Here is a 13,687-nt window from a genome sequence, read left to right on the forward strand (position 1 = left end):
TTTTTTCTGTTGTGTCAAGAGCCATGTCCTATTATGGCTGTTGGTTGTGTCAGTTGTTAAATGTGGGAATTCTTACATTTGGATAGACGTATTTCGAAGGCAAGTAGACGCTCAAACTGTGTACTTCCGTTCCACAGTGTATTTGCGTATCTATTTGTACCCAACATGTGTTATTTTATTTGGCTTCTTTTCGGTTTTACATTTTTTACTAAAAAGAGAAATGCGTATTTAGCAATCCTACTGAAATGAAATACTCGGGAGACATTTTTGAAGCTACTAGATACATCACGTGTTTATCACTGATTAAAAATATCGTGAGACACTGCTGTTCTTGTCTTTAAAACTTTATTTAAATTTTATAATGTTTAACGTCAAGGAACGGACTATCCTTTTTCGGGAGAGAGCAATGATTGCTTAATAGTTGATAAACCCTTAGTCTAATTAGGTAACGCACAAACCTACATATCATTGGAAAAAATACCATAGTGGAAAGTTTCACAAATCATCTCTCTAAAAGAACGGCCCCTTTTGGTGGGGGCATAGATATAGCCAAACCTAAGAGCGGAGCTCCCGTACGAGAACAAGTACGATTATCTATTTAGAGAAAACCGACACGTGCCGACCGATTACTAGACCAGTTATCGTACAACCCGACCTCTCACAAGGCTACAACTATACGGACTTTGACGAGACGAGCGCAACTAGTTTTCGACTCACCTGACAGCCCATACAAGACGAGACTGACTACCTAAACAACATTTTTAGTAGGAACAAGAACACTCTTAAAATCGCTGTTTAGTCTCGCTTACTTGGAGACCAGATAGGAAATCAGGTGATTAATTCTACACGAAATAGGATTTACTCGCTAAAGATTGTTCACTTTCTACTTTATTTTATCGACAGTCGAGTATTTCAGGATATTTACTTTTTATAGCGGGGCTCCCGCGCGCGAAGCGCGCGTGGGACAGAGCCCCATACTCATGGAAATGAATGATTTTCCAGTAATCAGATACCCATGTTTTGCGAACAGGATTCTGGGATCGCCAGGGGGCAAACACTGCGAGTCGCTACAAAGAAATGTATGGCGTGGGGCTGTTTCTCCGGTAAAAGCAGTGTCTTTGGACAGAGAATGCAACATTTTGCCGTGATTTTATGAGTAGCGGTGGTGACTAATGTTGGTGCGAAGAAATTGTAAGTTTTTGTGGGATAAATGCGATGAAATCTATCGATAAACATTGATTCTTGCGAAAGGTCGACTGTGAATTTACTGAATGGTCTCGAAATATATAGTACTAACTTAGGTATAAATGAGCGGGGAATGCGGACTCATTTAAGCCTTTCCAGTTGTACTTACATGTGCTCATATTTACAACGCGTGTAATTACGCTCCGCTTGGCGGCGATCACAATGCTGTGCCGGTTTGTGACAACGATCGAAGGTAAGCTTTTGTATTGTCGAATTTGATATGCATTAAATTTAAAAACAAAAACATCTTCCGCACATTAGTATATTGATTTCTTCTCGCCAAAAAAACACAAGCGAAATGTTTTGTCATGATCCTGAGAACCGATGAATTCTAATGCCTTTTCCAATCATTTTGAGGGAAGATATAGAATCTCTGAATTTCGCATATCAACTTGGTACTTATTTTCACACTCACCGCTTTTGTATCGGAAATCTTACTCGTTTGTACGATTTCTGCCCCATCTACTAATGGTTAAATACCATGTACTTTCCATGAAATATTTTGTAGATGTCACTTTGTTTATACCAAAGTAAAGGAGGATTTTTCTTTTTTATGGCCACGTACATACCCACGATCGTTGTCTTGTAACAAGAGCCGCACAGCGCTGATCGCGGCCGAGCGTAGTTACACTCGTCGTAAATATTACCACACGTAATTATAACTTAAACGCTTAAATGAGCCAATCCCCCTACATGTATACCTAAATTTGCACTATATATTTCGAGACCTTTTCTTCGAATTCTTCATGTCTGTGTAAATTCAGTCAACATAAATTTCACACTCAACCTCACGCAAGGAGTGTTTATCGATAGGATTTATCGCATTAATCACACAGAAACTTGAAATTTCAACGCACCAACATTAGTCACCTCCGTTTCTCATAAAACAAGAATCGCCGAAAGGCGATTTTTAACTGGGCTGCAAAGGGGCTATTTGTTCTGAGAGGAGGGGGCGGCTATACACACTCAGGCTACCATAAAACCTTGTCGGCAACCATTGCATGCAACAGAATCTCATGTGAGACTGAAACATAAACTCATTCAGAACATTGTACCCTTTTGAAAGACTTTCGTAACCAAAAAAAAAAGAGTACCATTTTTAAGTGAGGGCTGTATAATAACTTTTAAATTCCACCATTATGAATAAAAATAAACAAGTTAGCCATTAATTCTAAACAGGAAACAATTTGCATTATTCTGTATCTCGAAAGACGCAAAAAGAGGAGTGTCGGCGGTGCAAGAGTTGAGTATGGACGCAGGTCCTGGATTCAGTCCAAAGGTGTTGAATGGCTCAAAAAGGACTATCCGGTAGTCTTTGACTTTCCCGTGGAAGGTGGCGGACATTCGGCTGTCGCAACAAAATACCGGGAAAAGGATAGAAGTTATCGTCATTGCACCAGCAGGCAAACTGGATGGTGGTGGTGGAAGAAAACCAAATCAGTGTGCCCTTGGAGGAGAGCCTACGATTACACGAGTTCTATTTACATTATGGCTAGGGAGGTAGCAACAATGGCTGGCGCACAATTAAACCCTGGGGTGTCCATGTTGCCTATCTAGACTAAAGGCAGCCTGTTGATTCGCACTATGTAAGATAATCCAAGATTCCACGCTGTAGAAGTCGGATTCCAGACACTGGATTCTGGATTCTTTGTCACTGGAACATGGATTCCGAATTCCAATTGGTAACAGAATCCGGCTTCCTTGAGCAGAATTCCAGATTCCAAAGCCAAAGAGTCCGGATTCCACAGGAAAAAAGTTCGCTGATTCCGGAATCCGGATTACCTTACATGGGGCTACATTAATTCTCTCAAGTAAGATTAAGGCCTGGGTCTTTTCACATTTGTCATGATTTTTAAGCGGGGTAGGTAGTCTTATGTAAAGTATTCTCAAGGTATTCCATGACTAGATTATTGGTTTTCACATGGGTCACCAAAATTTAAACTACTAAACCATCGATCCTACTAAGATTTTACGATGTATTAGAGCAGCTGAAAACTAATTTCCATACACACTTTCACTTCCAAAGGGTTCTTGGTTTTGTGATAGAGTACGCTTAAATTTCTAAGCTTTTGCGTGACGCGGCATTCGCATAACGGCCGAGAGAACTGTCATGTAGGTAAAAAAAGACTTGTTTCGGAGAATTTTGTTATCTAAACAGTTCATGTATTAAAAAATCATTGCTTTAATGTTCATGAGTTCCTCGAGGAATAAATTAACGCTTTTGTAACAAACTTAGTTCCATATTTTTCTGTTAGTTTTCGTCCGCCATGTTGATGGGCACCTACATGGCCTCTTCATACAAATCTCCATAAATTTGGGTAAAACATTTCTCCAGATATCTCGTATACGAAATATTCCTCTGACCTGAGTCTTGGCGAGGGTTTTGCATATTTAGCTCCTTTCATTTCCCAGATTCTGGACTTTAACTATTGAACGGTTTTAAGTTTTATTTTAATCTATTTTGAATGGCGTGACACTGAAAACCAGCAATAATTTAAGGCCAAGAATAACCAAGAAATCTTCTAATCTGACTTTAAAAATTGTTTATAACTGCATCACATGAGCAGCCACACCCTCTTTTTATCGAGAAATCCTTTGAGTCAAAATGCCCAAAAGATACAGAGTAGATCGTTTTCCTTTTGTAGGTTCAAACAGTGGCTACTTATCACAGCCGGATCCAGACCTTGAGATAAGGGAGGGGGGGGGAGCGGTCATTCAGACCCTTATATAAGGGGGAGGGCCAGTCTCCAAAAAAAAACATTTTTGGCGCTTCGGGCCTCAGTTTGGTCTGGATCCACCACTGCTAATGGTCTTCTAGCAAAAACGGTCGGAATGAGACTAGGTCAATAAACGTCTTTCTCCTGACGAAAATTTTAGCTAGGACTAGCATTAGTCAATGAAGACCAGCTGCACCGGCCAATTGTAAGGCTTCGAACCATTCCGAGTTGATTTCGTAGACACTTTTTAGGGTCAACTTTTTTATACAGAGAAACTGGTGCTGCACGTTTGGCAAGTGGTGAGAATCGTTGGTTACAGTTTTCGAACAATACAGGGCGTGGTCGATCAGGTGACCAAGTAATTAAGTTTAGATTACTTTGCTCCATTCCTAGTGGACATCTTTAACATCGGTATTAGGAAACTTTGTATAAAAACCATTAATGACTTTTACCTAGGCCTTAATCTACTTGTGCGGCTTATTTCTGCCTCAATGCACGATAGTTATAATAAGTAGTATGCTTAAGATTAACCGAATGCTATGAGTTTACAATAAGTAAGGCAAGGCTTTCTTTAACTATAAAAATGTTGATGGAAGTTAAATAGAAACTTCGAGTCAGCAATATGTTGACCGCTTACAAGACTGTAAAACCAGGTTAGCAGAAAATCAAATAAACGAGTACTGAGGAAGGTTTGTTTCAGTTCCCTTGAATACCACGTCTCGAGTTCCTTGGGTTTATTCCTTATAGCTAGAAGTAACGCAATATACAAAAACAAACGAAACGTAAAGGAGCAAGCGACAAACGAGGAGCGTAAACGTGGGGGGGGGGGGGGAGGGGGAGTGGTTAGGATGCGGAATGTGGCTGAATGTCATGCTCGTAGAATGAGACTGCCGCAATCTCTCCCCCCGGGGGGGAGGATTGGGGGCTAAACAAGGTGAAATTTAGCCGATCCCCCCTGGAATGTTACTTCAGTGACTTACTTCCCCCCTTAAAACATTTGATGACTTTCGCGATTCCCCTCCGCCCCACATGTCTTCATTTTTCTAAATCAACCTGCCTCGCGGATATTCCCGCACGTCTCCTTAAGGAAGGTTCTGGCGCGATAGCAAGACCCCTGACTGTGCTCATGAACAGGTCCCTCGCTGAAGGCTCAATACCACTGGAGTGGAAACATGCGACTGTGAAGCCTGTGCATAATCTGACTCTAGAACGAGTCCAGCTAACTATATATAGACCGATCTCAGTCCTGCCGGTCTTCAGCAAAATTCTTGAGCGCGCAGTGCACAAATTGGTATATACATTCTTGCGGCAACACAATTTGCTCTCTGTCTACCAGTCCGGCTTTCGTAGTCTCCAATCCAGCAGCACGTGCCTGACTGATATCACGAACACCTTGCTTCAGAACATTGATAAAGGTCAACTCACAGGCCTAGTCTTTTTAGACCTTACTAAGGCCTTTGATACGCTTGATCATAGTGTATTATTGGATAAGTTAGCATCACTAGAGTTCGGTGAGGCTTCCGTACAATGGTTTAAAGCTTACTTGACAGATAGGACACAAAGCGTTGTAGTTAATCGATCAACATCTGATCTCCAATCCGTTTCGTTTGGAGTCCCGCAAGGGTCCTGATCGGTCCCTTGTTGTTTATAACCTACATCAAAGATGTACCTTCGGTGGTAACGCATTGTAAATCCTAAGGTAATGTTGACTGGTACACATCAGAGGCTTTCCCTAGTTGATAGTTTCACAGTCAGGGGACAGGGTACACTGTCCTGTCACAAGTCTATCAGTTTAAGTATCTTGGCGTTATGCTGGATCCATACCTCTCGTGGAATGACCACATAGACCACTTCGGGCGCAAAATATCGATAAAGCTCGGAATGCTTCGTAAAGCGCGCAAGGTCATTCCGCGTGAGTCGTGTTCAACACTTTTTATTATATAGACACGAGTGTTTTACTGGAAAATATACCACTCGTAACATTCATAAAAACTACATCCGGGACCCGAGTGGTTTTAATTATTTTCCATAATCTCACAAGTGAGTTTATCGATGACATAATTTCGGTAATTCCCTTCGAAATTTATATTAAGCGTCTTGCGTCTTTTGACTTTTACTTACACATTTTTCATAGCTTTGCTTATATTTTGTCATTGTAAAGCCCTATTTAGCTCAGTGTTAGATTATTGTAAACAATGTCTTATATTGCTGTACTATAAATTTGAGCCGTCACAATTACTTTTTGGCGAATAAAAGTCTATTATTTTATCGATGTCTTTTGTCTATATAATAAAAAGAACATTACACGGCGGCTTGAAGATATGAATTATATTTTCGAGTGGCAAAAACAATACTCTACTCACTCGCTGGGCTCGATCGTAAAATATTGTTTTGCCACTCGAAAATAAAATTCATATCTTCGCGCCAACGTGTAGTATTCGACTGTTGCGCTGTCTTATGGGACTCCTGCAGTAAGGCTGACCGACAGTTCTTGGATAATATGCATAGGCGTGCCACCAGTATTATTGAAGGCTACAAAGTCTCACAATCACTGATATCTTACACTTTCGGTTGGCCTACGCTCCAGTCCCGCCGGGACTGGAACGTGGCGAGTTCTTCCTTTATTGGCCAATTTTTTAATTGGCTAAGTTTATTTTCATGTTCGGTATCGAAAGGCAAAATCGCTTATTCCAGTGCGTACAATAAACCATTTTTGGCTTGATTGCAACATGCCTTTCATAAGGGTCGTAAAAATTAAAGTATAAGTGCCCAAAAAAATCGTCACAAAGCCGCTCCTTGTAAGGGGCCCAATGTTCCTTTGCTTTGAGTGGACGCTTGTTACTGATGAACATCCAGATTCCCCCTACGTATGGCTGCTCAACCAAGCTGACTAAACAAGCTAACAAAAAAAAGCTGACCCCCCTATACACTGAGGCTGATTAAGCAAAAGAACGGGGACGTTAGTTGAAGACGGCGGGCGCAAATCAAACAACTGGCTTGACCAATGGCAGCCAAATGCAGAGCCGCAAATTGGACACCGGAGGTCACATTCATTCTTTTCTACGCGCTTTCCCATCTTCAACTAATGTTCCCGTTCTGTTGCTACCAGCCTATATATTCAAGCGAGTAAACCCCCTTCCTTCTTATCGTGACAAGTAGTCAATTGGTACCAAGGTACAGCAACATGAATTTGTTTGTAAGTGCATATGACTGATAGTAAAACTTGTATAACCAAGCTGTAATTTCTTCACACAATTCTTGACACATTGCGACAAAAATAATCCTTTGTTTATATTTGTGTATTTAAATAGCTGTAAAATCAAGTACTCCGTTTTGTTTAAAACAGATCGAAGACTGGTAAAAGCTGGATCAAATGGTGAGAGAAGATGTCAATATCAATTTAAGAGGAAAGAGAGGGTAGCCGAAAGAAGGTCAAAGTCAGACTGGGCCAGCACTGAGATTTTCTCTCTAAGGGTGGGAAACTCAATCGTAAAGAAATTGACGAGTAGGTGCTTTCACCCAGCTCCGTCGTATCAGTGGCGATTGGTGAGTTAGTAAGATCGGTGGACGTGTACATTACCAACGGTAGTAACTCCCGTATGCCTCTTAACACCAGATCAGGTTGGCAACAGAAACTCTGTAAGGTGCTTGTTGACGGTTGTCAGCTTGACGTAGGTCCCAAGTTAAAGCCATCAGCCACAAGGACGACACCCGACAATTAGCAATTATTGGACGAGGTTGAGCAAAATATCGTGATTTGTCAGTGGCGAGCAGATCAATTATTTGCTTAAGGCAAATAATTGATCTGCGAGTTGTTTTATCATTCGATCACTGAGTTTGTTTTTTAATAAATAATTTCTTCGGAAAGCGGTTAGCGCGCGTTGCCTTCCAGAAGTAATGACACTGGGACATCACATGAACGAGCAAGGAGCAAGCGTGGTTTCATTTACGCATGAGCAGAATAGTATTTGCAGCCAAAAACAGTTGAACGACATTGCGCATGAGCACACCATTATTTGTAGGCAGTTATTTGCAGGTCACGGAAGAAACATTTGCATCGAATGATAATCTCCTATATCTGCAGTTGCGGGTCCATGGCAATCGCACCTTCTTGGGAAACACATTACAGTGGCGTGAAATTGGATTTGTAATCGAGGTAAAGGGACGCCACAGGGAAATGGTCAAAAAGTACTTTGCAATTAACTTACACTCCCAACCATTACGGCGGTCAACATGTGCCCGGTTATGTACAGGAACAATTTCTAAGGAAAGCAGTGATTTTCCTGGCTATGATCAACACAAGTGCTGTGGTGATTTCTGGAGTGGATGTGGTCCTGAGGCCTGGGCCCAAGTGATTGGATACTACGATAGACTTGGCTCCGGTTGGAGTTATTCACCCTTCAGTGGATCGATATATGGCGATATCTACACAATGGCCCCAAAGACATTGGACCCAGTTAAAAAAGATCCAACAACAATGAAGGCCAAGGCTTTCATGGAGGACATTAGATCAAAGGTCTTAAGGTCCTGTGACAGTGGAAAGGGTTCGACTTTAATACTCAAAGAACATGCCTTTAATTGCCCCACGATTCCCCGCCAGACAAGGGGTAACAGGGATCGAGTCATCGAGGGGGAGGAGGGGTGGGAATTTTAAATTTGGGTTCGGAAATTAGGTGACCCATCCCTGCAATGGGAGTGGAATTTGCTAACACGTTGCAAATTTTGTAGTCAAAGATCTACTGCATTTGTCAGACCATAGCCCTATTACTACTTGGCTGAATATTAACAAAAAGACAAGTTACAATCACACTATACTTGAAGGAGATACTTTAACGCGTTTACCGAAACAATTTCTGTGGGAAAACGACTCCGCTCAAAAATTCAAGGATGCTCTGAGGTCTCCTCGTATACAAACACTAATGCGCGATTATATTGCTGGCGACACATTCAATGAAAATACTGAGCTATCCCTCGAAAAGGTGGAAAATATTTTAATCACAGCGGCTAAATGTTGTTTAAAGATAAGAGCAGGTAAAACGCCTAAGCGTATCAAATCATTATCAAACAAAAAATGGTTCAATAAAGAATGTCGTTTGAAGCGGCATGAATTACGAAAACTAGTAAACCAGAAACATCAAGACCCTTTGAATACTATCATACGTGAGCAATACCATGATACTCTGACCTAATACAAGAAATTACTTAATTCTAAAAAGAATGATTATTACAATGCCAAGATTTCTGAACTAGAAAAAACTGCAGACAATTCAGGAGCAAAAACGTTCTGGCAATGCCTCTAATCGATGGACGACACTAGAAAAGGAGAGGATGTTCCATCAATCTCAGAAGAAAATTGGCTACAATATTTCCACAATCTTCATTGAAATGAACCTCTTAACCTAACGCAGCAAAACATTTGCAATGAGGTACGACAAAATGAATGCCATGGTCAATACTCTCGTCCTTTAGATTTCATGATAACTGAAAGAGAAATATGTAAAGCTGCGGAAAAGTTAAAGAATAATAAATCACCATTTTCGGATAAGATTAGAGATGAAATGATAAAAGCTAGTGTTGATACACTTATGCCCGTAGATGAAAAATTATTTAATTCAATTCTTAACCAAGGGACCATGCCGGGGACTTGGTGTGGTGGTCTTATTACTCCCATAAATAAATCGGGCGCACGAAGCGATCCGGCAAACTACCGGGGCATCTGTGTTTCCAGCTGCCTGAGAAAACTATTTTGTTCTATCTTAAACCAACGACTTCTCGAGTATATAGTTTCTTTGAATATACTCCACAAATCTCAAATTGGTTTTTTACCGAATAACCGCACAGCAGACCACGTCTTCACTCTCCGAACCTTGATAGATAAGTAAGTTCATAATCACAACGAAAAGATCTATGCTTCTTTTGTAGATTTCAGAAAAGCTTTTGACTTGGTCTGGCATGACGGGCTCTTGAATAAGCTGCTGCAAATTGATGTTGGTGGTTCTTTTTATAACTTAATTAAAATTGCCCTAAAACAAACGCGATCATTCCGTTATGCGAGAGGTGTGCGGCAAGGCTCTTTCTTAAGTCCACTGCTTTTTAATCTTAATTATATTTAAAACGACCTACCTTTCGCATTTGAAAATACATTATCTGATCCTTTTGTTTTGCCAAACTGTACAAAACTAAATTCTCTATTATATGCAGACGATTTAATCATTTTATCACGATCCAAAACAGGACTACAAAATTGTCTCGATAAACTATCTACATTCTGTACTTCATGGATGATGAAAATTTATATCCCAAGAAAACAAAAATTATGGTTTTTCAGAAACGTGCGAGAAAAAAATGCTGATTTTCGCTTTCTCATAGATAGTCAAATAATTGATGTTGCACAAGAGTACACTTACTTAGGAACTCGAATGTCCTCATCGGGAAATTTTTCAGTGTCAAGTGAACATCTCAAGGAGAAAGCTCTTCATGCCCTCTTCAGCTTGAGAGGACACACGAATCTTAGCAAACTAAAAGCAGCTCTCGCCTTCAAAATATTTGATACTATGATCTCTCCTATTCTAACATATAACAGTAAAATTTGGAGTGTGTATGCCAAACCCGTTTTTAAGACCTGGGACGGCTCACAAATCGAGAAGGCACACCTTCAATTTTGTAAACGATACTTGGAGGTAAACAACAAAGCTTCTAATATGGCTTGTAGAGCAGAGCTTGGTCGTTTTCCTTTAAATATCACAATTAATCAAAAAATTCTCAAATACATTTTGTATATACAGTCTAAAGATGAGGAATCTCTCGTCAAACAAGCTTTTTTAATGTCATTCGACCTACACTGTAATGGCAAATATAGCTTCCACTCTCATTTAATGAATATGTCAGAATACTTTAAGCTTCCTGACTTTAACCCTGATTTATTAGATATAGCCATGGTAAAAAGCTATGTAAGTTCAGTGAAACAGGAATATATCTCATATTGGCAAAACACCCTTCAACATTCTAAACAACTTGAATTTTATAGATCTTTTAAAACCGATCATACCTCCTCTAGTTACTTAGACGTAACAAGAGGAAAAGCTGGGAGAAGGGCTTTAGTAAAATTACGAATAACCAATCACAAATTAGTGATAGAAATAGGCAGATACAATCAAACTACAAAGGATAAAATGCATTGCCCTTTTTGTGGATGCAATAAAATAGAAAACGAAGTTCACTTTCTTTTTCAATGCCCTACATACTCTATGATTAGGAACAAATTTTACTATAAAGTCAAGACTCTGATTCCAAATATTACCCAGTTACCTATAAACGTTTTGATCAATGAACGGATGAACTCTTCTAATTACTTTATCAATATACAATTCATAAAATATATTTCAGCTTGTTTTGATGCTCGTGACAAATTACTATCAAAGTAACGTAATTGCCCTGTGTTGTAATTTTGATTCCTAAACATAGCTTTTGCAATACTGTATGTGTTTGTATGGTCATGCAAATAAAGCTCGTCGTTTTTGTTGCTAACCCTCCCCTTGAGCTTAGCCTAAAATATCATGACCCTCCCCACCTCACAGAATTGAAAGAAAAATGTTCCAGGCTCTTTAAGGTGCAGTATTCCAAGCCAACAAGAAAAAAAGGAAACCAAAACAAAATAAAAGGGAAGCAAAAAAAGCTAGGGCAAAAAGAATGGAAGTTAACTGCAAAAGAGTTATTGAAACCATTGCACCTCAGCAAGAGTCGCATGATGTTACAAAGCCTCATGGTCCATTATCTCTTCATTATGAAGGAATAAGTGGGCTCCTCAAAACAAAAAGGCCATATATCCAATACGCCTTTGAGAAGGAATTGTTCACCAATGAGTAACAGGGATTTATCAAGAAATTTCTACGCTTCCACTTAAATGAAAATCATGATGATGATGAATGTGATTGTATCAATGCTGATGACAAATGATGATGATCAACATGCTCACAGCAGTATTGATGGTGATGCTGAAGACAGTGATGAAAAGGATAGTCAAAACTCTAATAACATTAATAACAACATTATTCATAATAAAAAGGCAATAAGACTCTATGGCATTGTAATAAATGAAAAGTAGATGTTTGTTAAATTCTTGCAATAGTACTTCACAGTTTATATCCATAATATTCCGTTCTTCTTTTCTTTTTTTCTTTTTTTTTACCAAATAAAGAACTTCCCTTTTCTTCCGTGGGTGAACCTCTACATGATCACTGGACTGTATTTGCATGACCCTCCCGCTTTTAACGGCCCATTTTTCATGACTCCTCCCTTTTCTGAGTCACCAAAAGTTGTGACCCTCCCTCTGTTTCCACCCCTCTCCCCCTGCTAATTTTTTGACAAGTCCCTTAAAACAGCTCATGATACGGCCACCAAAATTACACAGAATGATGCACTCATCATTTCCAACATCTAGATATAACTCGATTTAGTGGTCTATTATCAATGCTGCCTTCTGATTGTTGAGCTTCTACTAGACTATATGTTATAGCCCACTAGTAGCGTAAAGCGCCGGCCAAAACAATGGCGGCTGAATAGCGTTTTGCTAGCTAAAGTTTTCTGTCTCGATATTTTTGACCAACTAGTTGGATTTTACTAAAACAATTATTCCTCTCCCCCGAATGGGCTCTGTTTCAATAGCCCATTCGGCCTTCGGTCTCATGGGCTATTGACTCAGAGCCCATTCGGGCGAGGGGAACAATTGTAAATGATACAATGACCGAATATGACGTCATTATGACGTCATATTGTTACAGATTAAATTACTAGAATATCTGTCATCCCAGTGGATCTGCCATTTTGAATTAAATCAATGTATTCCATTTTACTTAAAACCGTACAAATCGAGGTAATCGTGCAAGAAAATTTGATCTGTGTATATTAACTGAATGCTTTAACAATAATTAAGAATCATTGATAAGATGTTATTTTTACTTTTTATTGATTAAGAAGAAGCACTCAGAAAAATTAGGCTAATATGCTAAAAAGTAGGGTTTATAATTCATAAACAAAGTACAAAGGAAATTAATGTTTAATGAATGTTTGGAAATCAGATTAAATACTGCTTACTGTACATCCTTAACCTCTCCTAAAATCATTGTTTCATCACACCACATGAAACACCACGAGGTTAGTCAAAAATACTCCGCTGCTCGTCGTATTTTCATCTCTCTTCTCAGTGTTTCGTCTTTTTCTGGTGATGAAACACAAAAAAAATACAGAAAAAAAATGGAACAAAGGAAATAACGCGCATTTATTCTTAAATACGCATGCACACCCGTCCAGACTGAAACACCGTTTCGATTTGCATTTAATTTATTAGGTAATCTCAGACGGTCATTTAATTCATAGTTTTCGGCAAGATGCAGCAAACTCGAATTTGTTGGTGCATTATCATTAACCCTGGATAAATCATGTTACTGTATATGATAATTCCTGTGCTTGGATTGACATTAATCCTCGACATGGACCTGTTTTTGGTTGCTTCTTTTCAGCATCAAAATCTGTCGACTTGGAGGGTTTTCGAAAAAAATAGCAGATTTCTTAAATGTGCCATCAAATCGATGATTACAATATAGAATGGAAGCTTGATTTAGTATTCCGCTCAACTGAAGCCAGCTAGACACGAAATATAGATCAGATAATTTAAAACAACTTTCTGACTAATTTTATTACGAAAATATGTAAGCAGTAGAGGGAAA

The sequence above is a fragment of the Porites lutea genome, chromosome 7 (genome assembly GCF_958299795.1).
Source record: "Porites lutea chromosome 7, jaPorLute2.1, whole genome shotgun sequence".
Taxonomy (NCBI): domain Eukaryota; kingdom Metazoa; phylum Cnidaria; class Anthozoa; order Scleractinia; family Poritidae; genus Porites; species Porites lutea.